The sequence below is a fragment of the Barbus barbus genome (genome assembly GCF_936440315.1).
Source record: "Barbus barbus genome assembly, chromosome: 8".
Taxonomy (NCBI): domain Eukaryota; kingdom Metazoa; phylum Chordata; class Actinopteri; order Cypriniformes; family Cyprinidae; genus Barbus; species Barbus barbus.
Window position 1 is genome coordinate 32,670,280 of NC_136736.1, and position 27,729 is coordinate 32,698,008.

Sequence of the window (27,729 nt, forward strand, 5' to 3'; positions counted from 1 at the left end):
CAGAAAGTGAAACCCATATATTATATAGAATCATTACACATAGAGTGAAATATGTCAAGCCTTTATTTCTTGAAATGTTGATGATTATGGCTTACAGATAATGAAAACCCAAAATTCAGTGTCTCAGAAAATTAGAATATTACATAAGATCAATAAAAAAAAGGATATTTTAAACAGAAAGGTCAGGCTTCCGAAAAGAATGTTCATTTCTATGCACTCAATACTTGGTTGGGCCTCCTTTTGCATGAATTACAGCATCAATGTGGCATTGCTGAGGTGTTATGGAAGCCCAGGTTGCTTTGATATCGGCCTTCAGGTCATCTGCATTGTTGGGTCTGGTGTCTCTCATCTTCCTCTTGACAATACCCCATAGATTCTCTATGCGGTTCAGATCAGGCGAGTTTTCTGGCCAATCGAGCACAGTAACACTATGGTCATTGAACCAGCTTTTGGTACCTTTGGCAGTGTAGGCAGGTGCCAAGTCCTGCTGGAAAATTAAATCAGCATCTCCATAAAGCTTGTCAGCAGAAGGAAGCATGAAGTGCTCTAAAATTTCCTGGTAGATGGCTGCGTTGACTGTGGACTTCAGAAAACACAGTGGACCAACACCAGCAGACGTCACGGCACCCCAAATCATCACTGACTGTGGAAACTTCACACTGGACTTCAAGCAACATGGATTTCGTGCCTCTCCATTCTTCCTCCAGACTCTGGGACCTTGATTTCCAAATTAAATACAAAATTCACTTTCATCTGAAAAGAGGACTTTGGACCACTGAGCAACAGTCCAGTTCTTTTTTCTCCACAGCTCAGGTAAGACGCTTCTGATGTTGTCTCTGGTTCAGAAGTGGCTTGGTAGCCCTTTTCCTGAAGACGTCTGAGCGTGGTGACTCTTGATGCACTGACTCCAGCTTCAGTCCACTCCTTGTGAAGCTCTCCCAAGTGTTTGAATCAGCTTTGCTTGACAGGATTCTCAAGCTTGCGGTCATTCCTTTTGCTTGTGCACCTTTTCCTACCCAATTTATTCCTTCCAGTCAACTTTGCATTTAATATGCTTTGATACAGCACTCTGTAAACAGCCACACCTTTCAGTAATGACCCTCTGTGACTTACCCTCTTTGTGGAGGGCGTCAATGTTTGTCTTCTGGATCATTGCCAAGTCAGCAGTCTTCCCCATTATTGTGGTTTCAAAGAACAAGAGATACCCGGAATTTATACTGTAGGGATGGTCATTAATTGAAACGCAAATGTAAATATTCTAATATTTTGAGATACTGATTTTTGACTTTCATGAGCTGTAAGCTCTAATCATCAAAATTAAAACAAAAAATGTTTTTTTTTTAAATGTTTTACTTTACATGTAATGAATCTGAATTGAAATAAGTTACAAGAAAAAATGAAAATTTTCACGATATTCAAATTTTTAGAGATGTACCTGTTTTTTACTTTTATTATCGGGGTTTTTTTTACATCAAGTTTAAGTAAATATAGAAATGTTTCTGTGACAGCTAGCTGTAATAAAATATGTGGATATAACTATTTATTTTGCAGTTAACGTTTATTTCAAGTAAGGTTTTCATTTCATTTTTGTGGGTTTTACTCTTTAGTGTAATTCTAAGAGATTTCTTTGCCATTTTATTGCCTGCAAGATATACATTTTTAGTCTGATCTTTTGGAAAAGCTTTATCTGTTTTCAGCATTTCAAAAAGTTTAATAATCGGAGTTTGGAGAAGAAGCTAAGTCCCTTGCCGTTTGTATGAGGAATAGTAAAAGTGATTCTTGCCCTAGCAAGCACCACTAATTATGATTTCTAATATTGAGCTGCTGTCAAATCCAGCAACGTTCTGGATGTACCAACATCTCAATCACATGCAAAGGAAATTTTCCAGGCTGTATAGCACGCAGAGATACCAGATGTATTTTGAGCCGGTGCCTGGCCCACTGCCCGAGGTCTTTGGAGTCGAGCTTCAATGATAATGTTCACTTTCTCCTTAAGTTCTGTAACTTCTTGTGATGAAGTGTTTTAGTCTTTGCTCCAACTTCAACGGTGCAGAAAAAAAAGTACTTTGAAACTTAAACTGTCATTGCATTAGATAAAAATACAAGTGCCATTTGTTTATAAAGAAACCATACAAGCACAGATTTCAAGAAAAAATATATAAAATAATAGTTGAAGACAAAAAAACATTGTTACTTTGTGACACATTCAGAGTGAGTGTGATAAAATAAACCTTTGGTTACTCTGGCAAATCAGCAGTTTAATTAAAATCATAGAGCAAAAATGATGAAGAACAATGAAGTGAAGAGAAAGGATCTGGCAGCATTCGCCACTTGATGTTTTGTGATTTAATGCAATACAATTCATAAAGCTTTCATTGTTTACATATTCATACACATTTATAATGGTTTATTTATTTGTAAATTTGGGTACATGCTGAAATATACATACAAGCAGCATCTAAAAATTCAACAATAATATTATTTACAGCTACAGAAATAACAGATGTAAAATATTTACAGATATTTAATATCAAAATAAACTTATATTTATAAATAAACAGATGTTTATAGATCAAGGACTTTGTATGTCTGTAAATATGTTCATATAGAAATAATTTTCTTCAGATGCAGAATTACTTAGATACCACTATAGTTTTCTTTTAACATTGAATTTTAATTGTATTATTTTATTTATTTATTTATTTATTTAAAATTACTTCAAATTTTTATATAATTTTTAGTTTTAGATATTTTTAGCTAATACTTTTTTTTTTTGGTTAGATGAAGGTTTTTAAGCAAATGTGAAAAAAATAATGTGTGATGGAACCACATTTTACATAAACTAGAGTACATATGAATATTTGTGAATTAATGAATATTTATTTTATATTGCATTGGTAAATTTTGGAGCCGCTAAATGTTTATATTCATGAAAGTGTGGCATTAGTTGTCATTATGTGTGACATTATGTTCTTTAGTTGCTAAATTGTTTTCTTTATTTATTTTGGATATATACAGTATATATATATATACTGCATATATCCAAAATAACTAAAGAAAACAATGTATATTGTGTATATATATATATATATATATATATATATATATATATATACACACACACACACACACACACACACACGCACACACACTCAAACAAACATTTCTGTTCTCTGACACATGAAAGAAGAAAAAAGTAAATGTCCAAAGAGATTGCAGGGTCTAGAGTCATTTGACAATGTATTGCTGCTGTTAAACCCATATTGTAAACCTGATGAGTGTCTTCAGAGTGGGAATAAATTCACGGAAAACGAGTTTGAAAAGGATTTGGTCTTCATTTGGCTGGGATAAGCAGCAAAATACAGCAGGGTTGACTGGGTCTCAAATTGTATGCATCAGTCTCATAAAGGAAGGGAAATTGTGTTGGTTTCTTTCTTGATATGCAGAAAGGTGAAGGGCAGAGGAAGAGGAGGAGGTCACGAAAGCTTCTCACATCTCTCTGCTTTTCGACAGGATTTTCAGTAACTGTCTGTTTGCAGTTGATTGGTAGAAAGGGGTGTTTCAACAGGACAAACTTCAGGATGCTTTGAGTCTTTAGAAGAGGAAACAAAGCTCTAGAAGATGACCACATATGAAAGCATATCTGGGGGATCAATTCACAATTCATAAATGATCCATTATCTGCTTCCATGCATGTCAGGACTTTTTGAAGTCTGACGACAAAGCTCTTAATTTTATAATTATCTAAATTAATAATTTATATTCAGTCCATTGAAGGTTCTTTAGAGCCCAATTCTAATTATCGAATTACATTGGCGGTCATGCAACCCTGTTACTGCATACATTTCCTCAAAATATTTTATATTTATATTGGCAAGTAAATAATCTTATTGTTTTTTTCTTGTTTTTATCAGTGCTGTAATATGGACATACTAATACCGACACACTATTGATCACACTCAACCAATACATAGATTCAATTCAAAAGTAAATAGAAAATATTCATTGGAAATAGGGAAAAATAGTAATTGATCAGTAGCAACAAAATAAATAATTGTCAAAAATGTAAATAAAAACTTCTACTGACTGACAACTTAAAGGCTAAAAAAAACTGTATTCATTTGGTTGTTTGTTTTATTTATTGTAGATGTTTATTTAATGTCCAGTGTTTTTATCTGTATTTAGAGAGAGAGAAAAACAAGTGCAGTCAATATATAATATAAATATAACATTTATTAATTTCATGCTGGTTTTGAGGGTAAATATCTTCTTACACTTAAGCACCAGACCTTTCAGTGACCTTTTGTGTGTGTGTGTGTGTGTGTGAGTGAGTGAGTGTGTGTGTGTGTGTGTGTGTGTGTGTGTAAAAGACAAAAGACTATTTTATAGTTTCTGTATCTGATTCCGTCCCCTGTCTGGGATAAAGTGCTATTTATTATTATGTATTTATTATTATTATTATTATTTACAAGATTAATTATTTTGATGGTTACATTATGCAACCCTATACTGCCTATATTTCCCCAAAAAAATGATATTCAGTTTATGTAGTGTTGATTGTATTTATTATACTCAACCAATCAATCAATATATTTTTTATATTTTATTTTATTAAGTAAATTTGTTTTTTCAAGCAATAAATATTAGAGTAGGGTTTTAATAGCTTAGTTTGGAATATAAATCAGAAGACAAAAAAAAAAAAAACATTTAATATTTATTTGTAATATTCTTGTGTTTTCTTAGATTGATGCACTAGACCATTCGGTGTTAATATATATTTTTTTTTTAAAGACTTCATTATTTATAGTTTCTGTGTCTATTTGTGTACCCTATACCACATCTTTGTGTCTCTATCTTTGCAGTTCCCTACTGAACTTTGTGCTGCGGTTGTCTAGTCTAATGTATTATTCCAAAAGGACAAAGTTTGGGCTTCTTTGAGTCTTTAGAATAGTAAACAATGCTCTAGAGGACGACAAGCATGAAAGCATATCTGGGGGATCAATTCGCACACATTAATGATCCTATTTCTGCTTCCATGCTTGTCAGGCCTTTTGAAGCCTGTTGTCTCTCTGGCCAAGCACTGAACAAAGCCGCAAGCTCTATCCACGGCCGTAAAAATAAGAAGCAACTTCTGTTTCTAGCTCTCTCTCGTACAACCCAACACACTCTCGCTAATTAAAGCTGTCAGGAGCACTGATAAAAGTACATCACGCAGAGATGTCCCAATGTTTTAACAACAACAGCCATTAACTGCTCCACGCTTCCCGAAATCTTAGTGATAAAAGAGAAGCTAGACATACGAGGAGGAGAATCATAATTTAACAGTACAGAGGAAGCGAAGTCACGGGGTACAATGTGACACGTCTTCCAAAATGATGACCTTCCTGCGTTTGATCACACGGCAGAAAATACCAAATGTTGCTGCATTGCAGCGGCCTTAATCACAATCGCTGATGGGTGTTCTTCATAAGGGCCTTCTGGAACACAGTCAATTCTGCTAAATCCTGTAAATGGAACCTTAATTGTTGCCCAACAGATATTTCTCAGGTGCTTAAAATTAATTGCTCAGATTAATGTGATTTATTTATTTGCATGAGGTCTGTAGCTGCATGTGCAAGAATTATCGCTAATATTCGTTGCAAAAAAGGAATGGCTAAAGGGCTGTTTCACATGGATTTTTATTTTATTTATTTATTTATTTGGCTCATGTGATCTCAAACAGGTATGATTTCCTTTTACATAATACAAAAGTAGATGCAATATGTATTTTTTGATGTCACTGGTTGCCAAATATTTCACATCCAAGTATGAATATGCAAAAGGTTTTGTAATGACATGAGGTAAATGATACTCGTGTGCCATTCCAGTTGGAACTAGGAATTATTTTATTTTATTGCTAGAAAATCCAAATGTATTTAAATTAGGGGTTTTATTTTACCAGTATTTTAGGAACATTGTTTTTAGTTTTTATTATTAATATTTGTTCTATTATTATAATTTTGTATGTTATTGTAGGTCCTCTATGCCCCGTCGTTTTCTACAAAGTCCCTCCTTCCGACAAGCACAGTCTGCTCTGATTAGCCAACTGGCACAGTGCATTGTGATTGGCCGAACACCACAAGCACTCGTCGGAAATGTAACGCCCCTTTTGCGAGATTCATCTTCATTCAAATAAATGTAAAGACAGTTAACAATGTCCTTAGATTTACCATCAGTTCAAGCGTGAAAGGGGAACAGAGTCGCGTGACAGACACCGTGATGATGCTTGTATATATTTGCAGTACACAAGCCGCGGTTAACAGCTGACTCCACTGTGATGGGACCCAGTCTCTCTCTCTTTCTCTCTCTCACACACACGACGCGCAAAACTCCGCATTTGAACAGTCAATAGCAAATACTTAAACTAATAACAAAACATACAGTCTCTGATTCAGAAGCTTCAGAATTACCTCCTCTCCTAGGTTCACGAAACAGTTGTCCATAAAATGCATTGCTGTTCTGTTGTAAGTAACCTTAATGATTCTTAAATGCATCTACTTTTGGAAGGCCAAATAAAGTGCTTTTGCATTCACCCAGAAACACACAGTGTGACATCACACGGACAGACGGCTCGATTTGAGAAAGGGGTAAGAATTTTAGTAGATTTAAAAAAAAAAAAACACTGGGTGGATTTTTATCATTAAGTGCATGTAGCATTATATGACCCCTTTAATGGGAATTCTTGCTAAATATGCAGTTATATTGCAGGTCGTTGGCATGAATTGTATTCATGATGGAGCGGTAGTGGAGCGCTCTCGGAGCAAGTGAAAACCACGACGCTCCAACTTTTTAAAAATCCGCTCCTCGCTCCGTTCAAAATCACTCACATACTCTATTCTGATCCTTGATTCTGATTGGTTGACAAGTTCGAAGATGTTGTAAATTACTCTACAACATACACCTTTATTTACATTTGTGTGTTGCTCGGCAACCACTTTGTTGGAACCACAACCATTTCTGAGGAACTACATTGTTTGGCGGACGAATAATGTTTTTATTGATATCATTACACTTTATTTGCTCTGTTTTCTTTTGTGAAACTTCACTATGTATATGAAATAACCGTTTTATAAAAGCAATAAGCCCCGTGAAGCCGTGGTAACAACGCCCCCTTAGCTGTTATAAATTCACTGTAAACCACAGCTTCTTGGAGATTATTGCTTTATTTTGTGCTCCATGCCTCATTGTTCTCTAACCAAGAGACACAAACAAGCTAGGAGTTAACACAATACGAGTAAAACAGTTCAGACTGTAAGTTGTCTTTGTCTAGATGTCAATTCTCGAAGCACAGAACTGTAAGTTTACTGTACGCTACAGACTAATGAAACATACACTGTATAATCATTTTTTTTATTTCTAAAGGGAATACATCAGACTCTGCCTGTAAACAAAGCACAATGAATCACATACTGATCACAACAGCCAAAAGTGTGTCGACAACGCTGACAAATCTGACACGCTGAAAGACAGAACAGCGCTGTGAAATCACTGTGATACAGATGGCATTACACGTTACACAAAGAGGTTCACAGTTACACATTTTCTCACAGCTTCCGCAGGCTTATGTAATATTGATTCGGCTGTCGAACTGTTAATGCAAGAACATACCAGACTAGAGAAAAATACACTGATTACCCATGAGACTGTCTGATTATCTAACGGATCTTTTCCTGTTTTGAGTAGCTCTCTAATTCACTTGCTTATATCTAAGAATCCTATTATTAGTGTTTGCCATGGTAAGTCTGTTTCCACACATGTATAGCAATACTTTCTTTACAATACAGTAGGCATTTATACATTAGTGTAAAATTGTAAAATATTCACTGACCATTTCAGTTATTACAGTGTTTCATAGTAGCCGTTTACCAAAAAAAAAGAAAATAAATCTATATCATGAAATGCTTTACATATTACATTACAGCAGGGTTTGCCAAACTGGGGTTCATGGAAAAACAAAACAAGAAAAACTGTATAGAATAGAATAACTTTTCAATGTGATAATGTGACCACCGACATCAGAGAACATGTAAATACTGTTGTTAGATTATTGAAATCGCAGAAGCACAAAAAAGCATAATATTTTCCAGGTTTGAACTATTTTTGTCCAGATTTCCAATATTAATAATTAGTGAAGGTCACTGGATATTATGAAGACATAGTATTTCTCAGCTATGCATCGGCGGTGTTTAATACCTTGTATAATTATTAGTCTCATGGAAGTGCTATATTTAGCAAGGGGAAAAAAGGACTGGGGTGAATCAAATTATGAATAATTTACTGCTATATGTAATCATGTAATCAATAAAAAGTAACTGTAATCTGATTATGAGCATTTTAAAAATGTAATATCTAATTAAAACTTTACAAGTCATTTTTGGAATCGGATTACATAATTCAGATTACATGTAATCAGTTACTATTAATTACTTTGTGGCATTTCTAGAGTGTCGTGGGGTGGTTGTAATCATTAAGTAATGATTTTCTTACGACTAGATGTGTATTTGGATTTTTAACGTAGTCATGAATTGTGAATAAACATTTATTGGGTTCTGTATCTACCTGGTAACTGAAGTGCAGCAGAAATAACTCTCTCGTGACATTTCTGCCTTTTGCCAGCCGGTCTCAGTTACGTTGTTTTGACTGTTTTGAAGGCAGACTCTCATCCAGCGTGACTGCTGTCCCGTACATCGCTGGAGGCACAGCTGTGAAACTGCACCTTGTGCGCTCACTCTGTGCATGCTTGAGAGTATCTGATACAGTCTGACAACAACACAGCTTTCCCTGCACGCAAGGGGCACTTTTAACTTTCATTCGCCTGACTTACAAATATGTACTGTACACATACCTGGGCTGCTTGTGTACGGCTCATACCATCAGAATCCATTTTCAACTTCCACTGATTCATTTAACATGCAATCTACTGTATATGTATCTAAAACCTATTTCACTTGATTTTCTGCTTTTTGTTGGGGTTTTTTTACCCAGAAAGACTGAATATCTAAGCTGCTCCTTACATACAACGGAAATTAATCAAACCACAGGCTGAAAATGAATGAATGAATTAATTTAATTATTATTATTATGGAACACTAAAAAAACAACAACAACAGAAATTCCTGAAAAAGTCACTGTCCTAGGCCTGAATCATTGAAACATTGTTTTGTTGTTGTGTAGAAAAACCCTTTATTATAACCAGAAGTGACTTTTCATTAGTAATGAAAAATGAGAACAAATAATCTGAGCTGAAAACTACCCATCTATCACATTTCCTGAACTGTACATAATTCCTGGCTCACCATATAGTTGACTTTATATCAATGATGCCTCATCCATTTTGCTAATAAAAACTGTACCTTAGCTGTATTGTATTATAAAAATATAGAATATGAAGAAGCTACACTCTAAAAATGCTGGGTTAAAAACAACCCAACTTGGATTATTTGGCAACCCAGCACTGGAAAAATGTTGGACAGAACACATGCTGGGTTATTTTGACCCAGCTGGATGGGTTAGACATTTTTACCCAACATGCTGGGTTGTTTTACTTAAGTCAACATTTATTTAAAAATTACCATATTTCTGGTTTAAAGTGGGCTGGAAATAAAAAGCATTCGTAGTTTGAAAGATGCCATGACTGACTCCATAACCTGCCCATAAACAAACAGCACAAAGTTTTGAGAACAAATTTTAATATCTAAATTAATTAGAATCAGTATTATAACGAATCAAATCTTTTCATGTAATACAATGCAAGGCATTACCATCATGCAAAAAGATATATGGTAATGCCTTGCAGCTGACTGACATCTCATCCTTGTATGTTGCATTGCATAAAATAATATAATTTACAGCATAGTAAAGACTTTTTAAATTCAATAAAATGTATACAAACCTTTTCGCTGAAGAAGTATACCACATCAGTGGTATATATATATATATATATATATATATATATATATATATATATATATATATATGTATATATATATACAGAAGTGAGTACACCCCTCAAATTTTTGTAAATATTTTATAATATCTTTTCATATAACAACACTGAAGAAGAGTTGTTCTTCAAGCAACAACTGAAAACTCATCTCTTTCGGCAGTACTTGACTTCATCCTAAACTAAAAAAAAAAAACTCTTTCCCTCCATCTTTCTCTCCGCTTACTAGCTTGTTCTTATTTGAACAATGACTGAGACTTGGTGTTACGAGCACTTCCTCTGTCTGATTGCCTCTTCAAGATTAATCGCTTTTTGTATTCCCCAATTGTGAGTCGCTTTGGATAAAAGCGTCTGCCAAATTACTAAATGTAAATGTAAATGTAAATTACACTTTGCTACAATGTAAAGAAGTGAGTGTACAGCTTGTATAGCAGTGTAAAATTGCTGTCCCCTCAAAATAACTCAACACACAGCCATTAATGTCAAAACCATTCAAGACAGCATATCCTCAAGTCAAATGTCAAGTTGAAATACTAAAACAGAGTATTACGACCTTAATGCATTTCCCCTAATGCAACCTCACTTAAGACACCCAAACTCAATCTGCGTTATTTCACCAGTTGATTTTGCTCAGACTCAACACCTGACAACCCACATTTGCCATGTTGTTTTCAACCAGCCGGACTGTGTTAAAAATCCACATAAATATTGGCTGTTCCACACCATTACCATGTCAGAAACAAAAGCTCCAGACGGCTGAGCTTCACCGTTACCACTGTGGCATCTTCAAAACATATTTTGTTTGTGCTTATTGTGATGTTTATTCGCCACTTGATGTGCCTGTCAAACTCCTAACTTGGGCAGAAAGATGATATAATTTCACCCCACACTCAAGAAATCGGTGAGCATATGACACATCTCTCAAGGAGAGCCGTAGGCCCTTCATAACTTTATGATCTATAAGGCATGGGGGACAAAAGATAATTAAAGGAAAAACAGTGCAACTTTCAAACACAGTGATGTCGGAGCGGGAACTGTAGCTAGTAAGCTAGTAGACACACACACACACACACATATACATACATATACAGATACATATACATATATAATTTGTGCAGATTTAAATCAAATTCTGAGAAAAAAAGTGAATGAGTGAAATATCGGTACAAATTATTGTAATATCACATTTTATCATTTTAAAATCAAAACAAATCAAAATATTCCCTTAAAAATGGCATTTGCTATCAATAACTGCTAACGATATAAATTAGGACTCTCACATAAGGCAAAATTCAAAGACTGCATGCTGGCAACATCAGACATTGATTTATAACTTAATGACTTTATGATCTAACTAGCATTACAATGAGGGCTCTGGTAATTTTCAGGCGCACAAACAAAACACTTTCCAAGGTGGAGGAGGACTCGAACTGAAATTACGTCTGCCCTCGAAATCGATGTAGACAATACGCTAGAAATAGTTATAAAAAAATTGTTACAAAGTTTTGAGAACATATTTTATTATCTAAATGAATTAGAATCAGTATTATAATGAATAAAAATCGGTTTATGTTATGCAATGCAAGGTGTTACCATCATGCAAAATGATGGTAATAAAAATAGTAAAAAAAAAAAAACGAAAAATAAGGGGATTGTGTATGCAAATAGTCTCACACAGAATGTTGAAGATTGACTGTTTCAAACTGATTCCTTTGGAAACACTGCTGAGCTTTATATTCATGCAGACAACATCAGAATCCTGTTTTTGTGAATGCACTAAATCAAAGCTCAATAACAGACTTTAACTTGAAAAAAAGTAAGAGAAAAATTGAAAGCAAGAATGTGCCATTATCTGAAACTGAAATTGGAAACTATTCTATAGGGCTGGGTTCAATTTCTCAATTTTAATCAGCTTTTATTCTGATGAACTGATTGATTCTTTATCATAAAAAATGGATATATTCTGTTTTCAGTTGATGCGTTACAAAACTTAATCAAACATTATTTGTTGCGAGCCTCCCAGTCCCTGTTACTTTTGACATGAAACAAAGTCTCAGCTTTCAAATTCAGTGAATTGTATTATGCAATTTAAGCAATTAATACAATTTTAATGCACTCTTTAATGTGGCATGACAGATGTAGGCGGCTCAGTTCAAGCAGCACATCAACCGATCATCTCTTCAACTTTACTAGCAGTAACTGCACAAAATGAACTTGAAGGTATATGTTGAAAGAAACTTAACAAACTGTACCGTGTCTCATGTAATTGCTCAGTCAGTGGAACGACATCAATAAAAGAGCTTGTAAACAGTATGTTGCATTAATCTCAGAAAAAGCCATTCAGTATCCATAAACTGGAAAAAATCACTGTAGAAAGGAGCATTTCACATATTCATTATATTTTTACTTAACCTCTTCTTCAATATTTAATGTATGTTTGAATAAATCTGTCATGAAAACAAATTATGAGATCCACTGTTTAAATGTCTTGTACAGCCCATTTTTGTGTGTATGTAAATTAGTGCTGTCAAACGATTAATCGCAATTAATTGCATCCAAAATAAAGGATTTTGTTTACTTAATACACAGTATGTGTGTATACTGTGTATGTTTATTATGTATATATAAATACAAACACATGCATGAAAATATGTAATGTTTATATATTAAATATTTATATATAATATAAATATAATAACATAGATACAGTATATAAATGTATATACATGTAAACATTTAAAAAATATAGGTTTTATGTTTGTGCATTTATATATACAAAATAAATATACAAAGTACACATGTAAACAAAAACGTTTATTTTGGATGTGATTAATCGTTTGACAGCACTAATGTAAATATAGCTTATGGTTTCCTCTGTTAAATCATTGTGCAATAAAACACTGTCTACATAAAACAACTTCCTATATGACAATGCATGTATTGTCTTTGATTGAAATGGTATGGATAAACGACACTGAAGCTAACCACGGGGGGGGGGGGGGGGGGGGGAGAAAACAAAAAGAGATCTCTTTAACATATTAAATATTTATCCTAGACAGAAATTAGGTTACTTTAAGATTGAATGGAAACTTTTGCTTGAATCTACTGCTTCTCACATTCATCTCCTGAGACAAAAACTCTAACAATCTCACAATGGTCTCCTTTAAAGCTTTAGAAGAGATCTCAACAACTTTACACGCTCTCCTTAGCTAGAGACTCTGGATCTCTCACATTTGTCTCTTTTAAAGCTTTAGAAGAGATCTCAACAAAACACACACTTTGCTTAGATTTTTCTCCTACACTAAAGACTTTAGAGCTCTCATGTTTGTCTCCTCTAAATTTCAGAAGTGATCTCAATAACTTTACAAAGTATGCACTAAGTCAAATGCCTCAATATTAGCTCAAAAATGTATAGGCCTATGTATTAGTAATCAACTTAGTCAATTAATAATCAAGACTGAGTCATAAGCCATTAATGTATCTTTCAGCAAAGAAAGCTTCAGAATGACATTTTCTGTAAATTAGTTTTGATTAATCTATTACTATTTCCAACAACAAATTATGTGCCTAAGTACATAAATACTGTCCTATAAAAAGTAACATTATCCTTATTTATGCATAATTTCTCTATCAATATAGCCATTAACTCTGAATTTATGAGAGAGATCTCACGTTTGAATTTTTCTTTCCTATGGGAATACCCAACCCAGATGAGTATGGTCTGCATACTGCCTGCTATTACAAAATAGAAGGAGAAAACTTGCAAACATTACTATGCGACACTGTACTTTGATGACTGACATCCGGTTATGAAAACAGAGATGTTAAAAAAATGTATATATGCTTTGAATGCACTGTATAAATAAGTTGGTACGTAAATAAATAGGATAATATTGTTACTCATTACACTGCAAGTGCACTTTTATGACAGGTATCCACTTATGGTCTAGGTATAAATAACATAAATGAATGCATGAATGAATGAATGAACAAGCAAACAAAATTAAACTCTGTTACGCTATTTTCAACACTGCATGTGTAAAAATATGTTTTTCTTTTTGTTTTGCATACAGTATTTAAATAAATGAATGAATACATATTTTGCGAGAAATAATCCATTTCATAGGACCACTTCCACTTTCATTCTACTTCATAAATCCATTTATGACAATATTAAAAATATGTGAGCAAGCACTTAAAATAAAGCGGTGCCCCCCACAAGCTCAACTGTCTGAGAAATCAAATCTCATTTGGCACATACTGTAGATCACATGTGTGGATCAGAGATATGAGCTATTCTCTTTGACAAAGCGTCAGGTGTGGTATTGAGGAAACAGGCCTGTCATTGATTATTCCTCAGCAGACTTTCAGGCAGCATGTCACAGCTCTGGCCCGAGGCTTGCTTCGCGGATTGAGACGGGCCGCGGTGAGCTGAGGAAACCGAGTGAATCTAGCAAAGCTTCCTATTAGACTTCTGAAGCATGTACCTGCCCTGACAGGCCGACCCCCTATATTACTGTCAAAGAGGGAACAAAATTGGCCTTTACTCTATAGCACCACACAACGCTGTATTGCCACGTTTGTGCTTTCAGAAGCAAAGAGCCAAGGCTGACGTCTGCGACACAGATTGAATGAAAACATCAAACAGAAATATGTAAGCTGAAGTAGAAATACTTTTAAACCATAAACTTTGAAGACTTCTCTACGAGAGGCCTTGGGTCTTTCATACAGATTCAGAATGTGCGTGTTGTTTTCGAGTCCTTCAGTAGTTTAGTTTATTCTCATGGATTGATTCACATTCAAAGCCTTTGCAAAATACAGGCAAATGCACACATAGCAGAATGAGTTTCATTCATAGAAGCTTTCTTACACACAGACAATAGTTATATTCAGTGCAATTCAATTCAGTTTTATGTAAGCATATGGTTTTGTTGCTTTATCCACTTTGAAATGAATCAGATATGATCACTTGAAAGGTCTTAAAATAAACACAGCATTTTATTTATTTTAATTCAAAATTTTGACATTGAATTTGCATGCACAAAAACACCTTTCTTTAGAGCACGATACATCTGTCATCACTCACACTTTTTTTTTTTTTGACAATTTTTCTCACTTTAAATAGGTCCCATAAGTAATAAGGCTATTACATTTAAATTGTGTGACATGCAAAATATATAGTAATTATGGTGATAATTTAATAGATGTTGAAAACCACTCTGTAGCCTCAGTTTATTTACATTTATTGATTCTTTTAAATCAAATATTTTACTAATGAAAGAAATTATAATATTATTAATTATAATAATAAAATACACTTTTTGTTCCATAAAAATATATATTAAATACAACTTTTGATTTTCATAGTGTATTACTAAATGTTAAAATATACTAAGATTAATGGAAGCTTTGGAAGCATTTACATTGTTTCCAGAGTTTTTATTAGGCTTGACTCGTAACATTCACATAATATTTGACCTCCAATAAATGTGTTCATCTTACGTGATTGTTTTCCTCTGATGAGATGGAATTAAATTCCCTCACTGATTAACATGTTCACTGTTTCCTCCTAATTAGTCTGCTAATTGCCCCCTTTCTCAAAAAATCATCTGTGCGTTCGATTGGTATTGCACACAAATGAGTCCTTGTAGGTCCGATTGAATGGGTCCCCATCTGTTAGAATAATGGAACGTAAAACTATGTGATAATTACAAAAATACAGGCATATAATTTAACGCTATGACCAACATTTGGTTGAGTGTAGAAATAGAAATATGTAATTATTATTTATTTAAATGTAACTTCTTTCCTCACCTTCCAGATCTTCATTTTACATAAAACATATAGACTGAGCCTCAATCTCTCTGCAGCGCGTATCAGTGCAAGCTAGCATTTTAAAAGGTCAAAGCCATATAGCTTATTTTTACTACCAAAACGTCATATAAACATGTCTTACAATAAACATGAGCTTCAAATCTGTTTATTCCTGTTCTATTCAATAAACTTGTGATTTTTTATCTGTGTATCTCCTTGAACTTGATAAATATATTTATTTATATGACCTTAGCCAATACTTGTTTCTTTTTCTGGCTACTCAACCACTAGAGAAAAAAAAAAATAAAAATCTAAACCCCAGAGAGCAAGCGTTTTGAAAACCTTCCTACACTTATTTTTTATTTTTAATATACCTGTCAAAATCTCTTTCCAGGATGCCTGTGACATCACTATAATATCTATCTATCCATCTATCTATCTATCTATCTATCTATCTATCTATCTATCTATCTATCCATCCATCCATCCATCCATCCATCCGTCCATCCGTCCATCCGTCCATCCATCCATCCGTCCATCCGTCCATCTATCTGCTTGTTCAGTAAAAGGATGCACATCAACATTTTGCATAATTATGCCTTTCACAGAGAATCATCGGTAACACTTTATTTTGATAGTCCACTTTAGACATTCTACTAACAGCAAGTAACTTTGCAATTACATGTCAACTAGCAGTCATTAGAGTATTAGTAGACTGTCTGTTTAATATCTTCTAACACTTTATTTTGATGGGTCCACAACATACTGACTATGAGAAACTTTGCAAGTATATGTCAACTTATTCTACTAACCCTAAACCTACCCTAACAGTCTACTCTGAGAGTTAGTAGACATGTAGTTGCAAATTAATTAGAATTAGTTGCCATGTAGTTACAAAGTTACTTATACTTAGTAGAATGTCTAAAGTGGACTATCGGAATAAAGTGTAACCGAATCATTTATATGAATCACAGTTAATATTTAATCATAGTTTTTATTTAATTACAACACTCTGTATATTTAATGGTTTTGAATAAATAAATAAAACATGCCCTTTTTGATAAGGTAAAACAACCCTCAAAGCATTAAAAAGGATTTATGTTCTAATTTGCCACTTTGTTAGCTTTAATTATAGTCCTTTTATGGTAACGTTAAAATGTGCTTTATTCTACTGAGCAGTGGACTGTATCTATATGAGATAATAAAGAAATAGTTCACTCACATTTCTGTACATTTAGCTACCCTCAGGTTTGCACATTAATGCAACAATAATGAATATGCAAATGAGATAAATTCTGAATTATGAATTCTACTCCAAATTTTCACCTTTGAGAAGTCTATTTGTTTATTTTTTGTTAACAACTGTTTATTGATTTTTTTTTCCAGGAACAGTAGCCCAAAACAAAAAGCAGCTGTACAAATCCAGAATCCACCCCACGCCCCGGCAGACCCCCAAAATATAATAAAACCAATAAATAAGCTACATTTAAATAAGCAAAATAAAATGAAATAAACAATAATAATAAATAATAATAATAATAATATTAATAGATAAATAACAATAAAATAATTTTTACAAAGATTTTAGAAAAAATGACAACATCAAAAGCCAAATGCCACAAATCCACATCCTTCACACTAGATGCTGAGAGTTCCATCGAGATAATGTCCAAAAGATACACAGTCCAGGTTCATCTGTCCATTGTGTGAGGAGGATTCCAACAGTTGACTAGCATTTTTTTGCTGCTGTGAGAGCAGCTAACAGTAAACATATTTGTTGGACGGACAAGGTGAAGTCCCAGAAGCCAAACATAAAATAAAAATGGCAAGGAGTAAAACATATCACAGTACCCAACAAATAGGTCCTGTGAGAGCCAAAAAGGTGAGAGAGAGGGGCACTCCAACCAAAAAATTTAATAAAATAAAAAAAAAACCTGCCTAAAACTCCTTGGGAACAGAGATTAGACGGCAGATTGGTATAAAAACGTTTCATTGGAGTCAAGTAAACCCTATGTAGCAATTTCCAATGAATCATTTGATGATTAGGGTTTTTAGAAGACAATTTAAACACACCCCATACCTGATCCGAAAATAAAACATCCTCATTAAGATTCAAGAGATAGGTTGACAAAATAGAGAAAAAAAGTAGGGTCAGGAGTACGAGGGGCATAAACTAAAAAAAAAATACAATATTTATATTCTCCACCATTGTGTTTATATGTTATTTTACAGTCTGTACTATATCATTCTTTCTTCTTCGTAAAAAAAATCCAGAAAACCTGTACGTTTGTGATGGCCATTTAGGCCAATAATATTACAACTCAGAGTCATAGGTCGGTCATAGGTATCAAACAGAATTACTGCATAATAAGACAAAATACAAGTTTGAAAATAAAACCAGTTGAGTCTGCTATTAAACCACCCACACCCTTCCCATCACTATTAAAAAAAAAACATACATACATTCCAATGAACTATGGCAGATCAAACCTTGATCTGCCAGCACCCCTTAATATGGTCCGTGGCGTCAACAAAAACCTGCACATTAGTGTAGCATCAACATTAGCCCCATAGTCACATATTGACTAGGAAGCATCTCTATTAAAATATAAATAAAAAAATTATAATAATAATAAAAGAAAGAGAAGGAATAAAACAAATAAAATAACATCATAATCAGTAAGCGATACTGTATGCACAATGAAAGCTTCTAGTAACTATGAATTAAGAAGCGAACATTAAAGTGAACAGTGAAAGAGACAGACACCCAACCATTTAGAGCATCTCTTATCCGATTAGACAACAAATGTCCAGCTGGAGTTCACTGAGAGTTGGTGGATGAATGGGATCTGAGAAAAACTACTGCTTCTTCTGGGGAGCATAGCATTGTAGGGTCACTTTGATTGAGAATGACCTTCAGCGTTGTAGGATAAAGGAGAAAATTCTGGATGCCAGCGTCTCTCATCTCCTTCCTAATTGGCGCAAATGCCCTTCTTTTTGCGGTGACCGGAGACAAATCTGGAAAGACAGCGCTGCTCCGTCGGATGTTTTCACCGGGGCATGAAGTCTGGCGGCCCGCAGAATGAGCTCCATGTCCGTGTACCGCAGCAGATTAAAGATGAAAACCCGTGGTTTAGCGCGATCTGAGGAGAGCCTTGTCTACACGCGATGCGCTCGCTCCACTCGCGATGCGCTCGCTCCACTTCAATCTCTTTGCCCGCCAGAGACCGGAGCCACGTCGGTAGCGATCTTTTCAAAAAGCCCATAGGGTCGTCCTTTTCGGAACCTTCAGGCAATCCGACCAGACGCAGATTGCTGCACCTATTGCGATCCTGTAAATCCACAACCTGTTGCTCGAGCACGGCTACGCACCTATTGTGATCTGCGATGACTTTCTTTTGTTCTCTCATCTCCCCTGTAAGATCTAGTTTAGAGCATAGCGACTGAACAACTGACATGTGAGAAGCGAACTCGTTCCGCATCGGCGTCAACTCGGTTCTTAGAATGTCCTCAAAGTGTGTAACAGTGTTCGCCATCTTGTCCATCATATCGCTCATGGTCGGTAGCTTGGATTTCTTCTTAATCGGAGAAGCCGACGGAGACAACTCCTCCTGTTTCCGATTGTATGCCACCATGGAAAGTATTATTAATGAATAAAACTTAAAATAAAACAAAAAAAAACATCAGCAAAAAGGGGCCAAACGTACGGAGCTCTACTCAAGTGTGACTAGGTTCATGAGCACATCACGTGACTCTCCGAGAAGTCAATTTATAACTAGTTAAATGCAGACCACAGTTGTGTCCTTTTCCCACTTCTAAATTCATTTCACTTCTGTAGCTCCTCACTATCTCAAAGTCTTCGAGATAAGCTTCATTTCTAGTCAGGAACAAACAAAGCCACTAACCTTACTAAAAAAGGCCATCTCTTTAGGTTTTCCCATTTATCCTCCAAACAATTAATATGTGATTCGGGGGGTGGTGCGGCATTATTCATCTCGAGAGGAAACCACTCTAAGTATGCAATCTTTAGGAGCTTTGTGAAAGATTACATATCTCTGCTTTCATAAAGGCGCCATTACTGTCTGGAGAATAATGGGACCCGCTAATTTGATGCTTTGACCTTAAGCTGTTCATCATAGAACGCGGAGATGAGATGACTTTGGCGAGAGAGAGCGAGCACATTATCGTTTGGCCATAGGGCTAATGCTAGCATAACACACAGGAGAACAGATAACAGTATTCTCTGAAGACCGAGGATCGACACCAGTGCTTAGTGGACCAGCCATTTCGCAGAAAATAATCCCGGAAAGCGGCAAACAGAGATGACGGCCTAGATAGCACGGAGAACCAGATATCATCCGTACCTACCAGCTAAAGAAATTAACAGCACAGCATGAGCACCGAGCAGCTCAGATGAATGAAATCCAAGCAGCAGGATCCTACTGTGATTGGATAACGCAAGATAGGACACCGTTAATGGGGAAAGAGGCGTTCACACCTGCGGTGCTGTTATCATTAATGGAAACTAATAGAAAACATTTTTGTGGACATTACTGGGAAAAAAACTGAAACTAAAGTAAAATACATTCTATTATGACTCCAAAACTAACTGAAATAAATAGCCTCAAATCAACAACATTACCATTGAAAAAAGGAAGGGGTCACTAAGATGTTTTTCTTCTAACTATTATTTAAATGAAATAAATAATTTTATTTAGCGAGGGTGCATTAAATTGATCACATGTGACAGTAAAGACTTAACAACTGAAAAGTATAATAATCCTGCTTGCAACAACAAAACATTAATGTGATTGATTTTCAATTAGAGCTGTCAATTTCCAGTGGTCCTTTAATATGTTTCTGATGCATGTTTGGCTGATTCAGTTTGGTGACCATGTTTTTAGCTTTTCCATGCTGGCTTTGGCTCGTCACCCAGAATTACCAAGCTGGTCAAGCTGGTCCTGCAACAAAAACTACAACAACAACAACATATAGCCCATTTAACATGGGCATCTAGACATTCACATTAGTCCAAACATGTATGCATGCATGTATGTATGTATTTAAACATTTGTTTTCTATTAAAATATCTAAAAATCCATTATTTAGGGTATACAAATTCATAATGTATCATATTATATGAAATATATGTTTAATACACTTGTGAAAAAAGTCACAAACTACAAAGAACTTAATGTTAAGTGTTAATTATGAAACACTAGTAAGAATACTTAAAATACAGAGATATTAATAAATACAATGCATACTGTGAGAATATATGAAGAATATATGAAATTGTACCTTAGGATAAAAAGCACTTGTATTTTTTTATATATATTTTGTGCTGTATATGCATTTTTAATCTGTATTTATTATTTTTTGAGCAAGGATTAATAAAAATCAGTAAGTGAATATATATATATATATATATATATATATAAAATCTCAAAACCCTTAAAACAAAGTTATCAGTAACACTGCATAAAATATTACGATTTGCAATTTATATTAAAATATGCTGTTTACATTTCTTTTTAATGATGTTAATTCTGTGTAGAATCTAAATCTATACTGAAAAAAAATAGGATTTGCATAATATTCAGATTTCGCTAGCTCCTTTCACAAAAAAAAAAAAAAATATGAAATGGCAAGTACCACATTGAAATAAACAAAGTACATAAACTGAAACTCTATTTTCTTGTAAAGCATAATCCAATAATCTTTGTTTCATTCAAAAATATACTTTGTTTCAATTAGTTTTAGATATTTTAAATAAGAAAAAAAAGACAAAATCACTCATCAAGCGTGCACCCGATACCTTTACTTTACCATAGGTATAAATCTCAATAAACCTGAAATGCTCCTAATGGACCCTGAATTATCGTTCTTGATTTCTGGAACTTCAGAGACTCAGTGACAAGTAGTCCCGGACATCATTAAGTGTCCTCTGTAGTGGGAGCTGTGATAAAATCCCACCCATTCAAACAGTCATTTAAAACTAGTCTTGTTGTACATTCTCCTGACCTACCCATCCGGCTCAAATCCCAACAACGCTCCACTGATCTAATCTAAGTGACCTACAGCAGACAGGAATTGATAGGCGTTCCTAGTGAGTAATGCGTTTTGGTCTTCATGGACCTCTCTTCCAATGAGCTCTACGTGATCTAGTATAGCGGGGATTGTAATCTCACAGATCAAATTTGCCCAGATTTCCGCCGCTATAGAAAAGTAATAGAGCTTTGCTTAACAGCTTCAGAGGAGAGCTCTTCCATCACGGGCAAAAGCTCGGCTTAATGATTTAACTGCGCTGTAGTAAAGTTATCAGATTTCCTCGTTGTGTGTCAAACACTTGTGCAGCATGTCAGGTTTTTCAGCACTCATTGACATTTAAAGTACAATTGAAAGCTTGTGTATATGTTTCTTTCTTCCAGTACAGAAGTTTGAACAACTGTTAATCTGATTGAATCTGAAGTATTTTTTAGCAGCCACACAAGTGACTGTCACATGATGTTCCAATTGAATGCTGCTGCAAAATTATTATGGGGACAATCCCACAGGAGCAACCCAGTGCTAACATTTGTAAAATCATCATGAACTTGAAGCTCCAATTGTCATTTATCCCTGTTGTGACTCTGTCCATCCATCCATTGTTCTGTTTTTTCTGAAGTTTTGCATAAAACCAAAAAAATATAGGAGTATGTTTTACGAGAAAATACTATTTCAGTCTTTATGCTTCAAAATTTCACATTTAAAGTTTGGGGCTGGTAAGATTTTCATTTTATTTTTGTAATGAAAAGAAGGTTGTTCCCTATCGATACTTCACTCTTACTGTGTTGCTAGACGGTATGGGAAAAACTCCGCTTTCTCCAAGGACTGAAGACTTTTTCAATCACGCAGTGTGACTGCACAGCCATTGGTTCGTGCAGTAAATAAAAACGAACCAATGGCTCGTCAGCGGCGCTGCACAAGCCTATGGAGGCAAAGCCCGCCAGAGCCCGCCAGAAAGGCCGAGGCCATCTTGCTATATAAGCGGGTACTTCGCCATAGGAAATCAGATCAATTCTCCTTCAGCGACGACTTCTTCGCTGGTCTCAGGACTCCAGATGCTCGCCGTTGACACGCCTCACTGCGGATTCGAAGCTGCCTTTTCTTCTGCGCCTCCCCGCTGATCCTGCCCGCTTTGCCTCCCCGCTTCAGCGATCAACGCAGACGCCAGCTCATCCTCCACTTATGGTTAAACCTCACCGAGATCAAGAAGGCTGACAAGGTCCCTTTCCTCGACTCCCCGGTCTCCCCTACGGGGCTCTTTGGACCTGCCGTCGAGGGCTTTGCGGAGCTATTCACCGCGGCTCAGAAGTTGTCCCAGGCTATGCAACACTTCCTGCCGAAACAGGTCCAGCTCTGCAACGGCCGCTAGTCACCCCAACCTGCTCCAGCGCAACAGCCAGCTAAACCTGCGCCGTCGCCTGCTCAGCCAACACGGAAGCCTGAGTCTCGGCAGCGCTCCCGCTCGGCCAAGTGCTACCCCTATCCGAAGTGTCACGGACCCCGGCCCAAGCTGACCTTGGACCCTGCGCCCCCGGCGTTGTCCTGATCCGCTAGGAAGGAAGAGGAGGGGGCAAAGTCTCGCAAATGCTGGCCCAACCCCAAAACGCCCTCTGTTTTGCCTTCAAGCACCCCGTTCAGTTCCGGGTGCCAAGGCTGGTTTGTTTGTCACAGAAACTGTTGTGAATCACGGGCCCTTTCCAAAAGTGCCTCGACATACAGCCGCTGTTATAGCGAGAAAAATAGAAAACAAACATTCTCAAAAAGAGATCAAATTTCCTCTTCCAATTACAGAGTGTGTCGAGTACCCGTCTCATTGGGTTCTGGGGATTATAGAACGAGGTTATACACTTCAATTCACTCGAAGACCCCCACGGTACAGCGGCATGGTCTCCACCTCAGTGCTGAGCAGCAACGCTCACGTTCTGCGAGCCGAGGTAAATAATTTGCTGGCAAAAGGAGCTATAGAGATAGTTCCCCCAGCTCAGAGCGAGTCAGGCTTCTACAGCCGTTATTTCCTCATCCCCAAAAAGATGGCGGCCTCCAGCTCATCCTCGATCTCAGATGTCTGAAACGCGCCCTCATGAGACGGCCGTTAAGAATGACTACACTGAAGCAGATCCTCTCACAAATTCGCCCAGAGGACTGGTTCTTTTTGCTGGATCTGAAAGACGCTTACTTTCACATCCAGATAGCCCCCCTTCACAGACGATTCTTGAGATTCGCCTTCGAGGTAGTGGCTTATCAATACACGGTCCTGCCCTTTGGGCTGGCTCTAGCTCCCCGCACTTTTACGAAGTGCATAGACGCAGCTCTGTCCCCTCTGAGACAGATGGGCATCCGTGTCCTGAATTACCTCGACGACTGGCTCGTTCTAGCACAGTCGAGGGCAGGGCTGATAGCACACAGGTCCCTCCTCCTCAGTCACTTGGAGGGCCTGGGACTCAGGATCAATTTGGCCAAGAGCTCCCTGTCCCCCAGCCAACGAACTTGGTTCCTGGGGACAGTTTTCGACTCAGCCCACATGAAGGCGAAAGTCGCGCCAGATCGCGTTCTGGCCATACGGCAGCTCGCGGCTTCCTTCAAAATTGAAGCCTTCTACCCACTCAAATCGTTTCAGAGGATGCTGGGCCTCATGGCCCCCGCAGCGCCAGTTCTTCGGTTGGGCCTTCTCAGGATGAGACCCCTTCAGTACTGGCTGAAACCTCTAATTCCACCTCATGCGTGGTGTCATGAACGCATCCGCATCAGGGTGGACCAGGCCTGCGTGTCAGCCCTGGCCCCCTGAAAGGACCTACGGTGGTTCGAACAGGGCGTGTCAATGGGTTTGGTTTACAGAAGGAAGATTGTTACGACGGATGCCTCTAACACAGGTTGGGGGGCTCTGTGCGATGGCGAACCGACCTTCGGCTCAGAAGGACAGCTGCACATCAACTGCCTCGAAATTATGGCAGTATGTCGAGCTCTTCAGTTCTTCCTGTCAGTCCTGAAGGGACATCACGTGCTAGTCCGTTCAGACAGCATGACAGTGGTGTCATACATAAACCGCCAGGGCGGGCTCACCTCGAAACGCCTTTTTGAGATGGTGGAGCACCTCTTAGTATGGGCACATCTCAACCTGCATTCACTGAGAGCAGCTCATGTGCCAGGCGTGCTGAACCAAGGAGCGGATATGCTCTCTCGGAGCAACGTCCCCTCCGAGGAGTGGATGCTCCAACCACAGACGGTTCAAGAAATCTGGCGAATCTTTGGCAGGGCAGAGGTCGACCTCTTCGCCTCCAAAGACAACTCTCACAGCCAAATTTACTTTTCGAAGAGCGAGGACGCGTTGGCCCTGAATGGCCCAACCTCCTTCTGTATGCTTTTCCCCCGATTGCTCTGATTCCTCAAGTAATCAGACGAATCAGGGCACACAAGCACAAAGTGCTTTTAGTGGCCCCACTCTGAAAGAACCATCATTGGATCTCAGAGTTATCTCAGCTGCTAATAGCGGCTCCGTGGCCCATTCCCCTGGGACGAGACCTCCTCTCGCAGGCGAACAGAATGATCTGGCACTCCCAGGCGAGCTGTGGGACCTGCATCTATGGGCACTGGATGGGACTCAATAGATCTCCCCGGGAATGTCCTAAATACCATTGAACAGGCTAGAGCCCCATCCACGAGATGCCTCTACGCCCTTAAGTGGTCGGTTTTCTCCGCCTGGTGTCAAGCCCACGGCGAGGAGCCGACAACATGTGACATATCTCCAGTAATTTCCAGTAAGTATCAACTTAAATTACTGAATAATATTACAAAGGATATTAAAAAAAAAAAAAAAAACTGCCTAGATTTGCTAGGAGATCAAGAGTGTGCAAAAGTCAGAGATTTGAATATATCAATAGCATAATTCTACTTGGATACTTAGAACATATGAGAGAAAGCTAACCTAGTCTGACACAGTCACACAGTCCACCACAGCTGTTCTAAGCAGTCACACAGTACTTACTACCCCAGCCTCATCCATCTAATCATTATAGTCTCGCCATTATCCTCCCTTCCTTTTCATTCAAGGCCTCCTTCGTTCTCCTGTCTATCCCTCTCTTTTTTCCCTCTCTCATTCTCCATCCTGTTTAATTTAAGCGCCGGTTCCCCATTTGGTTCCCCCTGATCAGCTCAGAATATGAATAAGTTTCCACTCTGTCTGAGTCTCTCACACGGAGTCCAACGCTCCCTCACCTGCCTCATCAGCATTTTCACCAGCAACTTACTGGAGCTTAAAGGGATAGTTCATGTGAAAATTAAAGCTCTGTCATCATTAACTCACTGTAGACCAGTAACCGATTATGTGTAATTTGGGTTACATAATCATATTTCAAAAATCAAGTAATTTGATTATACTACATTTTATTTTAATAAATATGTTTGAGTAATTAATTTTCAGTGTTGAAGTGTTTGATTTTGATTGTTTTAAAACATTATTTTAAATTATTTACACATTTTAAAACATTTTAAATTTTTTGGGGTTGGGGGAGTTCCCCATCGGCTAAGGGCGATCACGATTCTTTGTCATGTTGGTTTTTCTATTTTGCAAGCTGTTTGAGCATTACAGCCAAACTAATTTCCCTATTATAAAGACAAAGCCTTTCAAGTTAGCAAAATATAAAAAAGTATGGCAAATATTTAGGCCAAAGTCAGTGAAGATAAAATTTTTTGTCATTATTATCTTATCTTTGTTATTAAAAAATGAGAACAAAGATACACATTACAAATACACACAATATACAAAGAAAATAAATAGCGTTTTATTTTCAGGTACAGTAGGTGTATTTATCAGGAGCATTCAAGAAACTGAATTAACAAATATAAAAATAAAACACTATCCCCCGGTTTCACAGACAAGGTTTAAGCTAGTCCCAGACTAAAATGAGCATTCTCAACTGAAAATATCTTGCTCTGACATATCTTAAATAGGTCAGAGTCATTGTTCTATGTCAAGATGCACACCTTAATGTTTTCATCTAAGGCATTTTTGTAAAAGTTGCTTAAATATCTTAATTTAACTAAGGCCTAGTCCTGGATTAAACTAAACCCCATTTGTGAAACCGGGCCTATATAGATTGATTCCTATTAAAGCAACTGTATTAAAAATTTTCAGTCAAGAGTAGTGAATGATTTTTTCTCTTTGTGTTTGGTGTTTTATTAACATTAAAGGAATAATTCACCCAAGAATTAAAATAGTCTAGGGTTTTATTTTTATACCTTCATATACTCACTGAAAAGTTGTTTTAAACCCGAGTTTCCTCCTTCTGCTAAACATAAACGCTATACTGATGAAGGTGGAAAACCAAACAGTTGCTGGTCCACAGTAGCTGTTTCCATCCAAAGATTTGAATTAAACTTGTGTGCAAAACTGGAAAAAAAAATTAATTGCATAAAACACATGCGAATAAACCACCGTTTCCATCCAACGAGTCAAAGAGAACAAAATCATCACTTCCTGGTAAATTGTGGCACTAAATATCGCTAAGAATATAGGAGAAGCCACTGAATATAATAGTTTTCATATATGACAAATTACTTGCATCTCAGAGCGAGCAGACGAGACACAGTAAATGTGGTCACTACTTTCGGAGGTGGATGCTGCTGTTTGGGAACGCAGTCATGCAAGACAGTAATTATAGAGAAATACTTTAATGACAGACTTTCCACAGGCATTTCAGAATGACCATAACACCATATAGATGCTGTGAACGAGATCGGGCCGCTGTTAGTCAAGTTATCCCGTCTCAAAGATAAATTTATTTGGTGAATGTGTTTCCATCGTAGTTTATGCACATTTTTTCTTATCGGATTAAAAAAAAAAATATCCTACTCAAATGTGTGCATCATTTTGTTATGCGCATTTTTTG